Below are 16,542 nucleotides of genomic sequence, written 5' to 3' on the forward strand. Positions count from 1 at the left end.
CTTTCTCACAAAAACGAAAATTTGTGATGACTGGGTGTTGTGTGATGTCCTTAGGTTCGTTAGGTTTAAGTAGTTCTAAGTTCTAGGGGACCGATGACCATAGATGTTAAGTCCCATAGTGCTCAGAGCCATTTGAACCTTTTTTTTTTTTAATTTAATCCAACCCTGCACTCTGTTTACAACACAGATAGCTCATTCGACTAAACGTCATATCCTATAGCAACTTTTTGAGGCCAGGAACCAGAAAAATTTAAGTAATTTATATCTGATGCTATTAAATTTCTGTCTTTCAGAAACGCTTTTTTTGGAATTGGCTGTCTCATTTTATATCTTCTCTACTTATTTTCGAGTCCAATCCCATCAACATTTTATGACTTTATTCAACTAAATTCCGTTACACTTGTTTTACTTTTGTTAATGTTCTCTGATAACCCTTCTCAAGGCACTACCCATTCCGTTCAAGTCTTCTACCAAGTCCATTGCGGCCTCTGAAAGCATTACAGTGTCTTTAGGATAGCTCAAAGTTGTCATTCCATTTTTCCTGAACATTAATACGAGTATCCTTTCCAAATTTGTCCTTGGTTTCCATTACGGTTTGTTCACTGTACGGACCGAATCCACAAATCCATTCCGTTACTTTTGAAACACATATGTAGCAAATAACTAAAAGGAATTGATATGTAAGCATCAAATCATCGCCACATCATAAGAGGATGCGAGACATCTAATAAAGATAACGTTATGGTCTGGGTCAGTTCACATTATATTACACATGCGTTTAAGAACACCCCATTGCCATAATTAATTTACTATGCACAAACACTCTTTCTGAAGCCTAAATTTCTTTTGAAGGCAATATTTATACAAAAAGGCTATTTCGATAAAAAAAAAGCAGTTTTATGAAAGAATTGTTTTTTAAAAAACTAGAGCTTTCCTAGGGGCAGGTTTACCAACTCCTAACACTTTTAAAAATCCTTTACAATCACGTTAGATTTACAGTTGGTTGTGCGGACTCATTATTAACCTATTTAAACACACTTCACCATAGCCCAGGCAGTGGCCACTTAGTGCATGTCTTAATCCAAAACAACCCGAATTAATCTTAGATGGAATCTGCAGCAGAACTCGTGTTAATATGAGACATTCATAAAATTAACCACCACAAGAAGCAACTTGCGATACACACAACTGCTGTGACACGTTAAAAACTTATCAAGTAAATGCAGTCATTGTTCAGGTAACTTCGGGAATGCAGTCGGGTGAAATTTTCGACAATCACCGATTTATAGACAGGTGACCTCCCTGCCATTTCCAAGGCAAAACTGCAGCAAATAAGCACTGTGGATGGGGTTTGAAGAGTAATTCTGGAAAGATCATACACACACCCAGACTTTAAACACTAGTGTCGCCACACAATCGATGCCAGAAATTGTGGTAGTGGGAATTACTAAACAATAGGCGAGGTAGCATTAACTCTGTCCCTCTATTTTTTGACAAGAGAGAGAGCGGGATTCGACATAAGATTTCAACACTAACCTCCAGCTCCATAAACAAGGTTATCTGCTGATTTAATTTCAACGGTTTCCATAACAACACTATCCTAAAAGCTGGAAATGTGCGTCAGGATCTCCATGTTGTTACGAGGCGTGTTTTTTAAGTAAGTACGTTTTGAAATTAAAAAAAGACGTGCTAAGATATCTCAATAACTTTATTTTTACATGAAAGCCTGTACGTGAATCTACTTTTCTACATGATTTCCGTCAATATTGAGGCACCTGTCATAACGTTGTACCAGTTTTTGAATACCCTCCTCATAGAAGTCTGCCGCCTGACTTGTTAACCACTGCATCACCACTGTTTCGACTTCGTCATCGTCTTGAAGACACTGACCGCCCAGGTGTTTCGTCAAGTGCAGGAGCAGATGGTAGTCAATGGGCGAAAGAGGGGGGCTGTACGGAGAATGATCTAGAGTTTCCCATTGAAAAGATGTGATGAGATCTTTGGTCTGATTCGCCACATGCGGACGGGCATTGTCTTGCAACAAAACGATGCCCTTGCTCAACTTCCATGGACTGTTGCTGTGACTCTGGTGTGTCGTCGGCCATCCATGTTTCATCGCCCGTAACAATTTGGCTTAAGAAATCATCACCGTCATTGTGGTACCGCTCAAGGAAAGTCAATGCACTGTCTAAGCGTTTGGTTTTGTGCACATCCGTCAACATTTTCGGTACCCGACGTGCGCACAATTTTCGGTAATTTAAGTGCTCGGTCACAATGCCATACAAAACACTACGAGAAACATTAGGAAAAGTCATCCCGCAAGGAGGAAATCGTAAAGCGTCTGTTTTCTCTCATCTTATTGTCCACTTCCTGCACCAAACTTTCATTAACGACCGAAGGATGCTCACTCCGTTGTTCATCGTGCACATTTGTGCGGCCATCTTTAAATGATAAACATTTTTGGAATACAGTGATCAATTGTTATATTTAGATTAAAGTTCAGTCTTGATCACGTCTGTTTTAATGGGTAACCGGTTTCGGTTTTTTCTATAAAACCATCATCAGACCCATTGGCTCCCTTGGGTTGGTAGGTGGAGCTCTCCTTGACTGCACAGCAGCAAGGAGAGCTCCACCTACCAACCCAAGGGAGCCAATGGGTCTGATGATGGTTTTATAGAAAAAACCGAAACCGGTTACCCATTAAAACAGACGTGATCAAGACTGAACTTTAATCTAAACATCTTTAAATGCTCTCACCCACTTTCTTACCATTCCAACACTCATAGTGTTTTCTCCGTAAACTGCCCAGATCTCACGATGAATATCGATCGCATTTAGGCCTTTAGCAATAAGAAATCTTATAACAGCCCGTACTTCACAGTCGGCGGGACTCACGATTATCGGAGGCATCTTAAACACTCAGTACACAACGTAAACAAGGAAGAATCAGACTGTAATGGCGTCAGCGCGTAGATTAAAGTACAGGCTTTCATGTAAAAATAAAATTATTGAGATATCTTAGCACGTCTTTTTTAAATTTCAAAACGGTACTTACTTAAAAAACACGCCTCGTATATCCCATAGGATGATTGCTAGCTAGACAATGTTCTTCAATGGTCAAGCAATTCGGCTATATTGCAGAACATTGTTTGGAACCAGCCATCTTATGGAAAATAACATCACCTTGAATTTAAAGGCCAAAATTTTAGTATTCCAACGGGCAATTGGACCAGTTTTCCGCTGTCACTCTAAAACCCAGCTCAACGTTTGGTTGTCTGTTTCCAACCTAAATTCCCTATATTCCAGGCAATACCCGAACTTTTCTAGACCAAACAATACAACCAGGGTGACTAGCTTGTAGACCGAATATATATGCTCTAGCTCAATAAGACCCGTAGAGGCATAAGTAGAGACCTGTCGCCCCTGATCTTTCTGGAGTAGAATAGCCCCTAACTCTGCATCTGCCTGGTTTCTTCAGCTCCCAAATGCCGCTGTCTGGGAATCAATCCATTCAAATGTTTGTCCCTTTCTCGTTAATAAAGTCAGCGGGGCAGCCTTACGTGCAAATTTCGTAATAAACCTGCTGAAGAAGTTTGCCGTTCCCTACGAACTTAGCAACTCCCTTAATATCCGCGTGTGGAGGGACTGTTTATTTACTTATTTATTATCTATTTTCTTTTAGTCTGTTATCAGTCTAAAAGAACAGACCGAATGTTGCACATGAATTGACGTGAATATAGCACATAATATTTTAACATAATTTCAAATGTGTTAGTAATAAAGCATTATGCTATTTAATGGTGGAAAAGTCAACATATAATATCTACGTAACAAGAAAAATAATAATAGTAATAATTAAAAGAAATCTCATGCTACCATTTGGCCACCTGGTACACAGTTACCTGTTCATCTAGAATCCAAAAAGCACACGCTACTAGTGTGTTACACTATGCACCTTTGTTAGATCAAAAATTCTTGACTACACTAATATACAACACTACACTGCACTACACGACACTACTATACTCGGTTCAGAACCAAGCTGGACTTCTCGTTTGCCTGGATGGTTAGCCCCCATAGCGCTGAGGTGCAACTCAGGAATCATAGCGGCTGTGCTTCTGTGTCACCATAGATTCAGAGGTGGCAGTCAGGGTCTCAGGAAGTCTTTCGCGGTCCACCCCGAAGCTCATCTGCTCGCTGCTTCCAGAAAGTCGTGGTAGGTGGATGTTCTGTCATGGCGCGTCTTGTTATCTTGATTTACGGGATCGTCTTTATTATCTCTCACCCATGTAGGCTTGCAGTTTATAAGCTGATATTTTAGCTGTCGGTGAGTTTAGCTTATGCCACAATTCCTCATTCCTGATTATATTATAGACTGCTGGATTTTAAAAAGTGTTCCTGTCCTAGTCTGTAACATCCCGCCTAACGGCATATATCCAGACGGTGTGATCCAGGATGCCGATTGGTCAAAATTCACAAGTGTCTGTGGTGCGCTTTCGTATTTTTAGTAAGTAGCTCGGATATGGCTCAACCGACGACAGGTAGTGCATAGTTCCCTTGGTCGGAAGGTAGTATCATTCTTGTTCTTTCTTTTATGTTGGGAACGAACTGGGCTCTGCTCGTGATCCAGAGTACTAGGATGTTAGCATAGAGCCATTACTGAACCAGCTTCAGAGTATACTGAACACTAGAGGCTTTTAATCTCACTGACTGGGGTAGAAATGTCTTCAGTGATAAGTCGCGCTTCGAGCTGAGCCCTGATGACCAGCAAAGACTTTTGTTTGGCTGCACTTGTACACTACACCTACCGATTTCCGTCCCATTATTTTTTTATTGTTTTATGGTGTACTATAAAAACTTGCTGTGTGTTGCACAGTTCTGTTCGTCATCGAGACAGATCCAGATCTGAAGACATTTTGAGTACTTGTGGGTTACAGGACACGGTGACAGACCCAACACAAGCGGGAAGAAATGTGAGTGATGCTCACCGATCGTCGTCTTCTCTGAAGAACGTTTGCCTCGAGTATCCGGTGAAAACTTTAATTTTCTGCAGTTTATCTGAATACTCCTCGCAGTCCATGTTGCATACAGATGGATTGGCTTTCCTCTTTACGGATGAAATCTTCTTTATTGACTTCCATCTATAGCTAACAGTGTGACTTATACGGTCGTATTACGAGGTAACAGTGAGCAGCAATCCCAAAGCGTCAAGAGCGTTACCAGTTTGCAGCGCCACGCAGTGGTGTGTCAAGGCCTCTATTGGAAGCAAAGAACCGCCAGCAGTGGCCCAGTGTAGAGAGCCTACAGGCTCTCTAGCCCAGTGTTGCTTCTGCGCCACCGGTGGCGTTAGTTCGCAACTAAGCGCCACAGAAGCGCAATGGCACTGCAGCTCTGCAGCCGCCCATTTAAACCAATGCTTCGCCAACGGAAGCGCCACCGAGAAGATGGCCTTACACGTCCTCCATACAGTCTCGATCTCTCACCATGCAATTTCTATATTTTTGGAGGTCTGAAGAAAGACATACGTGCTCGGCGATTTGCTTCGATCAAAGAGGTGCATGCCTGAGTACAACTGCAGACATTTTTCCTTGAAGTTAATGATCGTTTTCCCTCACAGTGGGTTAAATATATTGAGAGTTACGGAGATTACTTTTGAAATAATAAAGAGTTTACTTACATTTTTCCATCTGTTTCGTATTTATTTGACTGTCCTTTATATCGTACGGAATACTTCTTCCTTCACTCTTATGATGTGAGTTCAAATGGTTCAAATGGCTCTGAGCACTATGGGACTTAACATCTGTGGTCATCAGTCCCCTAGAACTTAGAACTACTTAAACCTAGCTAACCTAAGGACATCACACACATCCATGCCCGAGGCAGGATTCGAACCTGCGACCGTAGCAGTCCCGCGGTTCCGGACTGAGCGCCTGAACCGCTAGACCACCGCGGCCGGCTATGATGTGAGTGTTTTCTTTCTTTGAATATAATGCAAAGACAACAAACGATTCATTTCTTCTCACCTCTCCAATCCCTGCAGATCTGAGTCTCACGTTTCTTATTTCCTATCTATTGGAGGAATATTTTAGATCCCACTGCAACTGTCAGATAACATTTGAGTGGAATTTCTCCTTGATGCTATCTGATCTAGAAACAGGCAAATCCATTCATTTTATTTTAAACTGGTCTAACTTGTAAATATTTCGACATGTCCTATATCCTTGTAAAAAGAGATCTACGGATGAATAAAGCTACTACTACTACTAATACTACTACTACTACTAGTACTTTAAGAATTAGTTCACTTGCAACCAGTCGTTTTTGGGACCCATTCATTTTTATTCATTCACTGCTCCATTTTTGCCTGCCAATGTAACACTGAATATGTTTTAAATAAGTCAAAAGAGAAAACTAGAAGTACTGCACCAGGTAACAAGAGTACACCCAGGATGTACACTAGGGAGGGTCATATTGGTTTACTGGAGAATGACGAAGCAGCTTTTTGATTTCATGATAATTGTCTCTGGGTACACTTGCCACTAGCCAGTATCCGTTACATGTTCTCCGTCACTACAAACTAATACCAGGCTGATACAGCTATCTTCCTGTTTTGCGGGGTATGATGCTAGTTCAGTTTGTGAAAGTATTTTTTTCTGGGGCAGAGGGAGTATTGATTTAGAAAATTGAATTACAGTTATAGCAGAATTCTTTTAAAATGAAAATTCAGATACTTTTCTAAGGAAAACTCTTTCTCTCGTGATGCATATTCCATGCTAATAAAAACCAGTTATACATAAGCAATAAAAATGTTATCATTTTAAAAACTTTAATAATTATGGGCTTGTACTCCTCGGAGTTCTTCATAATATAGTATTAGATGATGCTTAGTGCCTGGACATAAACTTCCCAATGCAGTGTGAGACAAATAAAAAAAACGAAAAGCTCGTGTGTGAAGATTAAAAAGTTTCAGAGCTCAGAGCTCTGTTAAACACAAAAAATTTCCAGTTCATCAACATTGGCGACAGTAGCCGTGCACATGAAAATAGGGGTACTTACAATAAAATAAAATTTAGTGCAAAAATGTGAGTCATGAAATACAAAATTAAATACGTTTTAATTCTTGACATTAAACAGCATTATTAATGAACATAATTTTTCATTTAACAACGTTGCATTTTGCATATCTTATCACACTTTAATCTGTTCTCATATGACTAGTAATTAAATAAAGAAAGAATTATCTTTATTAGAAACTTATGATTCAGTGTTTGTTACTTAACATTTATATTTGTTAATAAATATGAAATTTAAATAAAAGGAGAATGTTTTTTACTAAACAAAACTTGGAAATAATCTAATCTTGAAAGACTTTTTTCGAGGTTTTGGGAATTGTGTTACACTGCTTTGTGAAACCTACATCCCTACCAAGAAAATCATAATGGACCGCCGCGCGGTGTGGCCGCGCGGCTTGAGGCGTCCTGTCACGGGCTGCGCGGCCACTTCCGCCGGAGGTTCGAGTTCTCCCTCGGGCATGGGAGTGTGTGTTGTTCTTAACATAAGTAAGTTTAAGTAGTGTGTAAGTCTAGGGGCCGACGACCTATGCAGTTTGGTCCCTTAGGAATTCGCACACATTTGAACATAGTGTACCAGTCTGTAAGGTCTCATCGCTACGGTAATACTGTATACAGTGCGTGCAAAAATGTAACAGGACATAGAAGATGATTCACTGAACAATTTGAGGTAGAGAACCTTGGGTCGGAGAAGCCAGCTTAAGAAAGTAATAGGAATAAAATCACACTACTTTGTACTTTTTTATGTACATTAGTTACAGTTAATTGCAAATATCATCATTTACACAATGGGCGCACCATATGTACTGTATCTAACAAAGTGTGCTGAAACTGACGGCTATCAACATCAATGCAAGAGTGACATCGGCGAACAAGTTTCTGACGCACCCTGCCAAATATCTCTGGTGTGTTTAGAATCGCATCACAGGCAGCTACAATTCTGGCAACTAATTCCACCTCCGTGCCACTGAGGTCTCATAAACAGATGACTTTAGATATCCCCATGGAATAGGACATCCGTTTCCAATCCAGCGACTAGGAAATGCAGCAGTGAGATGGTTGTGGACATCCACACTGAAGTGAGGCGGTGCACCGTCATGTTGTATCCACATACTCTCCCGAACAGCCAAGGGTATGTTCTCCACCAACTCATTGGAAAATCAGACGGCCAGGTAGACTAGCTAGTAATGAGGCTCGTCCTCCTTGTTTTCTTGCAGGAAATAGAGAATTTACGTGTAAATAAACAACACAGTGCGTGTAAACTTGTACGCACGTTAATTGTAAATAAGCTGGAAAACAGTAATGCTAGAAAAAGCGGTAAACAAGTTTACTGCCATATCTCCCTACGCCTGCTTCTCTGACCCCATGTTCCGTACCCCAAAGTGTTCAGTGGAGCGTTGTCTATGTCCTGCTGCATTTTTACTCACTCTTACGGAAACAAGCTGTGTACTTAAAATTCAACTGAGGTCAGAAATTTTCGATATTAGAACTATGGTCACTTGAGGGAGCAAAACAGATTAGAATGATTTCCAGGCAGTCCTACTGCTCTTCAGTCCCTTCGAAACATTGTCAGTTGTGCCTCAGAAGCTAAAAAACAAAAATTGTACTGGGATCTGTTTTGATAAATTTAATTAATTCCACTTTAAAATTTCATTTTTTGACATTTCATAGAACATGTACACAAACTTAAACACGATAATTGATAAAAATTATTCGTGACAGCACAAGTGGCAATTACAGGTATTTTATTTTCAAAGACACAAACTAGTATTTCAGAAAACGATATTTTGTTTTCAAAAACACACAGTAGTGTTTCAAAAAAGAAGTTACAGTGAACTAGTACTTCCCATTTTAATATTAATGTATAATTACAACGAAGTTATAAATTGCTGGTCCCAGATTCAGTATGGCATATACAGTGAACAAAAAGTATAGATTCTGAGAACGATTTTAAATTTAATAAGAATCGACGACTGCAATATGTGGAACGAAGTACAACTAAATAAAAAACCGTTGAGCTAGAATGAGGAACCACCCAAAAAGAAAAAGAGTGACAGAGCAAGATCAAGGTGGGAACGAAAAACAGTGGAACTAGAATGAGAAAGGTGTGCATAACTGAGAAAGAATGACACCAACCAAACGAGACGAACTGAACGAGACCAAAGTGAAAGTGACCGACTGATCTGTAGAAACCGTACGTCAGTCCTTCCATTCAGTCTAGTGAATCCATTCTGAGCTGGTTGCCCATATTTTTTGTATCTGCCGCACTGATGATCATATGAAGGAATCCCGTACCACACCGCCTATGGGGAATTCTCGGTACACCATGTTGTATCCTCAAATTGAACTGTTCGCACATCGTTTCAGTTTAGCTATTGCATGCCTCCCTTGATTGTACTGTTTCATTTAGTAAATTATTAATTTAACTGAATTAACGTGTCACAGCAGTTGCGTATCTCGCAAGTAGCTTCTTCTGATTGTTAATTTTATGGCTGTTTGATATTAACAAGAGTTCTGTTACAGACTTTGTCTAAGATTAATTTGTTTTGATATAAGACATGCATTATGGGGGCACACCCTGGGGGCAAGGTAAAAGTTTGTTTAAATCGCTTAATGTTGAGCCCATAGCTGATAGCTGAGATGCGAGGCCAACTGTAAATTCAGTGTGATTGTAAAAGATTTTTAAAAGTTGTAGGTTTTTGCAAACCCGCTCTTAGTAAAGCTTTGTTTTTAAAAAATTATTCTTTGATAAAAAATTTGTTTGTGTGAATATTGTATCCAAAAGAAATTTTGGTTTTATGAAGAGTTTTTATGCATAGTAAATAAATGACGACATTGAGATATTCTTAAATAAACATGCTATACAAGTGCAAGCAGTGTTGGAAATGACCCAGCCCGCCACGTTCTCCTTAGCAACTGCCTTGTATTCTCTTTTGATATGAAGTTGATTTAATGCTTACGTATCATTCCAGTAGCAGAGTGTGGTTCTGTGGGTTCTTTCGTACAGATTGTCAATACTGGAAGTCAATACTGTGTGATATTTTCTGTTTCAGCATGCAACCTAGGAATGTATGTACCCAGCTTGGTTGAAGAAAGTAGGAATTAGTCTATGAACTGAAAGTTAGAGGTTTGGAAGGATGTCAAGGAACTATGGCTGAATTGATCCAGCATTTAATGGTGCTTTTTGATAAACTATTTGCAAGTTCATCAGCACATCCTAGGAAGATAAGTTCTGCTGTTGCCACCATCTGTTAGCTGTTGCTGAATTTCGGACTCAAAAGGAGTTGTTTGTGGAAACATCTCCCAACTATACTGAAATTAGGAATATACAAGCATGTTTGGAACGTTACTGGAGTTAGTTGCGTGATCTAGGTAGGGTGGCTGTCTGTGGCGAAATTAAATCTAAAATCGTTGAATTGGAGAATGAACTTAAAGAGATTGTCGGGGATTGCGAGTAGGGGAGACGGTGAACTGAGGCAGGGCGATATTGAAAGATTAACTTATCCTGGAATGTTATTTTCAAAACTCCCCAACCCTTTGGAGGACTTGCTGAGTGAACAAGCCAATTGGGAAGCGGAATCAGTGCTGCAAGCATTAAAGATAGCACGATTGATGGTAGAATTGGGCCTTTCCAATTACCAGTTAGTACGTGTAATGGCAGTTAAGGTAAAAGGTACTTTGTCAGTGCAAAAGTCAGTTAATAAGGGTGATAGCATCAGCTTTTTTTGGTAGGAAGCTGGTATAAACAATAATTTTGCCTAGAGCATTGCATGCAGTTGGTTCATGATTGTTATTATAGGGAAAAAGGGAGGAGTGACTTAATAGTGGAGAATCTCAACAGGGTAAATAGGAGTGTGTAATCATTGTGTTTGGGGTTACTGAAGTGCAAGTGGTGCAACAGGTACTAAGCAAATTAAGGTTGCAAGATAAATGACACGTCATTTTGGGGAAGTGTCCTATAATTTTCTAGCTCTAGATCAGCTGGTGAGATATATTGAAGCCTCAACTTACGTGGGTAACTGAAGTGAGGAAGTTAGTTCAGGCCTACAGGCTATTAACCTGTCCCGGACTTCTGGAGAGGTGAAAGGTAGATCAGTTAAATGCTTTAATTGTCAAAAGGAGGGTCATCTTAGTAGGAATTTTGGTAAAGGACAAAAGATCAAGGACAGTTATGACTAGCTGCAAGTTGTAGAATTAGTAAAAGGAAGTTTACCAAGGGTAACAGGACACGTGGCATACATAGCCAGGGATAGAAAGTGGTTGCCTTTCGTTTTTTCTGAGTCAACAGTGAGCCAGTTTCTGCCCTTCTGGATCATTAGTGTGGTTGATGAAGCTTGGTTGAAGGAAAACTAGAATATTTTTGAAACCTCAGGATACAAGTTGGGATAGGTAAAAATCAATGGAAGTGTGGATCCACAATTCTTACATCATGTTCTTTGAATGATCACATTTATTTACAATACACAGGATAGCACAAAATAAAACACAATCATGACCAAATATATCTGAACATAACAGGTAATTAAAATTTTCAATTCTTGCTACCCCAAGGAATCAGTGCCAGCGACAAATCAAAAATAGATCAAAACGAAACCTCTCTTAAATAATAAGCAAAAGATAACTGTTGCACAGTTTTCTTAAACAGTCACAATTATTAAGTTATGAACTGGCAATTTAGAATAAACACCAAAATGGGGAGGCCTGACAAATTTTCGTACATCCATAGAATCGGTACTACGACAAATTAAAATTAACCAAAGAACAGCGAGTGACAAAAATAGAAACCTAAGGAGATGGCAATCTGAACGGAATTTACTTTAAAATTTTCCTTAGCACACCAAGTATATATGCAAATATTCGAACAGATAAAGGAAATACATCAAAATTTAATTACAGCATCGCTCACGTATAGGCCTTTAGAAAGAATATTTAGAGTTAAAGCAAGTACATCAAAGCCTTAAGAAAGGAAAGGTGAAACTTAAAGAAGACAAGCCGCCAAGGTAAAAAGTTCCAACATAGCAATAGCGGACACGCCTCAAACACAGTTGGAAGGCACGTGCAGGCCAAACAGCAACAGGCCCCCTCGGCCGGCAGCCGCCAAAATGTCGGGCTCGCGCTTCACAAGGCTAAGAGGCGCTGCTAGCAAACACCACATAGGTGAGATGAAGGCTAGAGAAATACAAATTACTTGAACAGTAATGGCCACCTTCTTAAGAGATCACTGCTATAAGAACTAAAAAAAAAAAAAAAACAGAGAAATAAGGTAGCAAGTATTACTCCCAAAAAAACTGCCTAAAGGAAATAGATCTTAAATCACTAGTAAGTAAGTATAAAAATATAATAATTAACGTCTCCCCAAACATTTTAGGTAATTTTATACCGAATTTGCACGGGCAAATGGCCACTTGAATTAAACAGGTGTAACAAATATATGATTAAGCTTACCTCTCCAAGGGAATACTTAGTGACTAGGACTTGAGTCAGTCCTGAGACCTGGCAGCCATTTAAATCTAGTTTCAAAATACACATATTAATACGGGAATTCCCCTTAAAATAATTAAAAGGTAAAATTACAAACCTTACAAAACGTAAAAAAGTCTGAAACTCAGTGAACAGGAACTATGTCACTCGGCTCAAGACCAAGTTAATAAAATTGAATAAAGAACTTCATTAAACACTGAAGTTCAAACAGCAAACTGCCATACGCGTGAGTCGAAAGATAAGTTTCCCTAGTAAAGCACTGAATTTGAAAGTGCTGCACGGTTTATGGCTAAGTTAATGAAACTGAGTAAAGAACTTGATTAAACACGAAAGCTTCAACAGTAAATTGCCATATGCATGAGTGGTGTTGGTAAGTTCCTATGGGACCAAAGTGCTGAGGTCATCGGTCCCTAGGCTTACACACTACTTAATATAACTTAAACTAACTTACGCTATAGACAACACACACCCATGCCAGAGGGAGAACTCGAACCTCCGAAAAATGAAAGTTCTGCACTTTTTATGGCCTTGATAATCCACAGCAAGTAAAGGTCCCAGTAGTACACTTTATCGCCAACGCAGGGACAGTCACTTATTTACACACAACATTTCCACCAATGCAAAGGTACAACATAGTTGTGGCTAAGAGTAATCACAATAAGTTAAAATGTTTCAGTGATCCATAAGTACCCAGCAGCAGAGAGCAAAGGTACTAGAGAGTGAGCAAGACTTTGAAGTAATGGTCCTTGCATACGCAGTAACGATGAGAGCAAAACTGCAAGCGTCCAGGTTCGCACAGCATGGATAAAAAACGAAGTGCTATCCCACTGAAGGTCGTAGCAGAACACCGTCGATACAGCACTTTGATTGCCACTAGCAAAGGAGTGACAAGTCAATCTCGGCACAAACAGAACTCTGGGCCGAAGGTACCGCTGCGCGCGAAAACCCAAGCGTAATACCCTTACGCTGCGCCTCTCCTGCCCCTTGCCACGTCACAAACCACTGCCGACCTATTTCAAGCTCTCTGAGCCAGCGATCATCTACGAAAACTGCAAGTTAAATTCGCGCCTCCTGTCGGGGGAAACAGAGATAAAATAAACTGTAGCCGCCACGGCTCAATTTCTAAATGAACTATGTTGGATTCGAAGAAAATCAGCTATACTGCCAATAACAACGCCCACAATGGGGTGAAGGGAGTTGTTGCTGTTAATATTAGCATTAGTGGCTGATCCTGGAGAATGAGGTCAGAACATGTTAAGTTTATCAATGCCTTGGATTCTAGGTGCTGATTTCATCAGAAAGGTTAGTGGGCCAATAATAACTTCTTCTTTTGATTTCAACAGGATCCTAAAGCTACCTTTTGTCTGCGTGGGAAGAGTAGACTAGGCAGTAGCATTAAGAAATATAGTGCAGGAATGGGATGGAGGGCTACGTCTAGGGAAAGGTGAAGGCCACCAAAGTTGATGTGCAGCATTTGGATCTCGAGGATGGTATAAATACACTGCTGGAAATTGAAATAAGAACACCGTGAATTCATTGTCCCAGAAAGGGGAAACTTTATTGACACATTCCTGGGGTCAGATACATCACATGATCACACTGACAGAACCACAGGCACATAGACACAGGCAACAGAGCATGCACAATGTCGGCACTAGTACAGTGTATATCCACCTTTCGCAGCAATGCAGGCTGCTATTCTCCCATGGAGACGATCGTAGAGATGCTGGATGTAGTCCTGTGGAACGGCTTGCCATGCCATTTCCACCTGGCGCCTCAGTTGGACCAGCGTTCGTGCTGGACGTGCAGACCGCGTGAGACGACGCTTCATCCAGTCCCAAACATGCTCAATGGAGGACAGATCCGGAGATCTTGCTGGCCAGGGTAGTTGACTTACACCTTCTAGAGCACGTTGGGTGGCACGGGATACATGCGGACCTGCATTGTCCTGTTGGAACAGCAAGTTCCCTTGCCGGTCTAGGAATGGTAGAACGATGGGTTCGATGACGGTTTGGATGTACCGTGCACTATTCAGTGTCCCCTCGGCGATCACCAGTGGTGTACGGCCAGTGTAGGAGATCGCTCCCCACACCATGATGCCGGGTGTTGGCCCTGTGTGCCTCGGTCGTATGCAGTCCTGATTGTGGCGCTCACCTGCACGGCGCCAAACACGCATACGACCATCATTGGCACCAAGGCAGAAGCGACTCTCATCGCTGAAGACGACACGTCTCCATTCGTCCCTCCATTCACGCCTGTCGCGACACCACTGGAGGCGGACTGCACGATGTTGGGGCGTGAGCGGAAGACGGCCTAACAGTGTGCGGGACCATAGCCCAGCTTCATGGAGACGGTTGCGAATGGTCCTCGCCGATACCCCAGGAGCAACAGTGTCCCTAATTTGCTGGGAAGTGGCGGTGCGGTCCCCTACGGCACTGCATAGGATCCTACGGTCTTAGCGTGCATCCGTGCGTCGCTGCGGTCCGGTCCCAGGTCGACGGGCACGTGCACCTTCCGCCGACCACTGGCGACAACATCGATGTACTGTGGAGACCTCACGCCCCACGTGTTGAGCAATTCGGCGGTACGTCCACCCGGCCTCCCGCATGCCCACTATACGCCCTCGCTCATAGTCCGTCAACTGCACATACGGTTCACGTCCACGCTGTCGCGGCATGCTACCAGTGTTAAAGACTGCGATGGAGCTCCGTATGCCACGGCAAACTGGCTGACACTGACGGCGGCGGTGCACAAATGCTGCGCAGCTAGCGCCATTCGACGGCCAACACCGCGGTTCCTGGTGTGTCCGCTGTGCCGTGCGTGTGATCATTGCTTGTACAGCCCTCTCGCAGTGTCCGGAGCAAGTATGGTGGGTCTGACACACCGGTGTCAATGTGTTCTTTTTTCCATTTCCAGGAGTGTATTAGGAACTTCTGTCAAGAGCTTTCTGCCGCGCTAAATACTAGATTGAGGTTAACATCTTGGTGGAATATTAGATAGAATCCAGTAATGACGTTCTGGTGCAATAAACCATCTGACCCTTTCTCCTTCCAATACCCCCCCTCCTCCCAAAGCATGAAAGAGCTTAAGGCTACTGTAGAGAAACGTTTAGGTCAAGAAATTTAAGGATACTGTAGAGAAACGTTTAGGTCAAGAAATTATTGCGCCCATCCAGTTTCCTATTTGCAGTCCCGTTTTCCTAGTTCCTAAATCAGATGGGCAGCTGTCCATTGGTCTATTTCAGAGAGCTGAACAAAAATACAGTCTTGCATTCTGTCCCACTTCCTAATTTGCATTCTTGCATTGGGTAATTTAGTGGGGTTGAGTCTTTACTACACTGGATTTAAATCAAACATATAATCATATTTCACTAGCGAAGAATTCCGGGAGGCTGACAGTGTTCGTAACTGACTGGAATTCATTTCAGTTCAACGAGTCATTTTGGATTGTTCACTGGAGCTGCAGTTCTGTTACAGCTGATGGATAAGATATTTTATGACATGAAATGTATATTTGTATAATACTACCTTGATGATTTAGTTATTTACAGTCGCTATTTTCAGGAACATTTAGAGCATCTGAGGGAGGCTTTCAGGCAACAGTTGGAGATACGAATGACAGTTAACTCTGATAAAGTGAAATTGGTTTGTCCCAGTATGCGATTCTTGGGACATATAGTTTCTGCAGAAGGCGTAACAGTCGATCCAGAGAGGGATAAGATTATTCTGGCAACCCCTCCAGATCGTGTGCGTAGGCAGAGACAGAGATGAGATTCCAGCTGACTGTCGCCGTCATACGGCCCGAGAGCTATGAGTGATGGTCTGGGATGGCATTTCTGCCGGCCGTTGTGGCCGAGCGGTTCTAGGCGCTTCAGTCCGGAACCGCGCGACTGCTACGTTCGCAGGTTCGAATCCTGTCTCGGGCATGGATGTGTGTGATTTCCTTAGTTAGGTTTAAGTAGTTCTAAGTTCTAGGGGACTGATGACCCCAG

This window comes from Schistocerca americana, chromosome 2 (genome assembly GCF_021461395.2).
Source record: "Schistocerca americana isolate TAMUIC-IGC-003095 chromosome 2, iqSchAmer2.1, whole genome shotgun sequence".
NCBI classification, from domain to species: domain Eukaryota; kingdom Metazoa; phylum Arthropoda; class Insecta; order Orthoptera; family Acrididae; genus Schistocerca; species Schistocerca americana.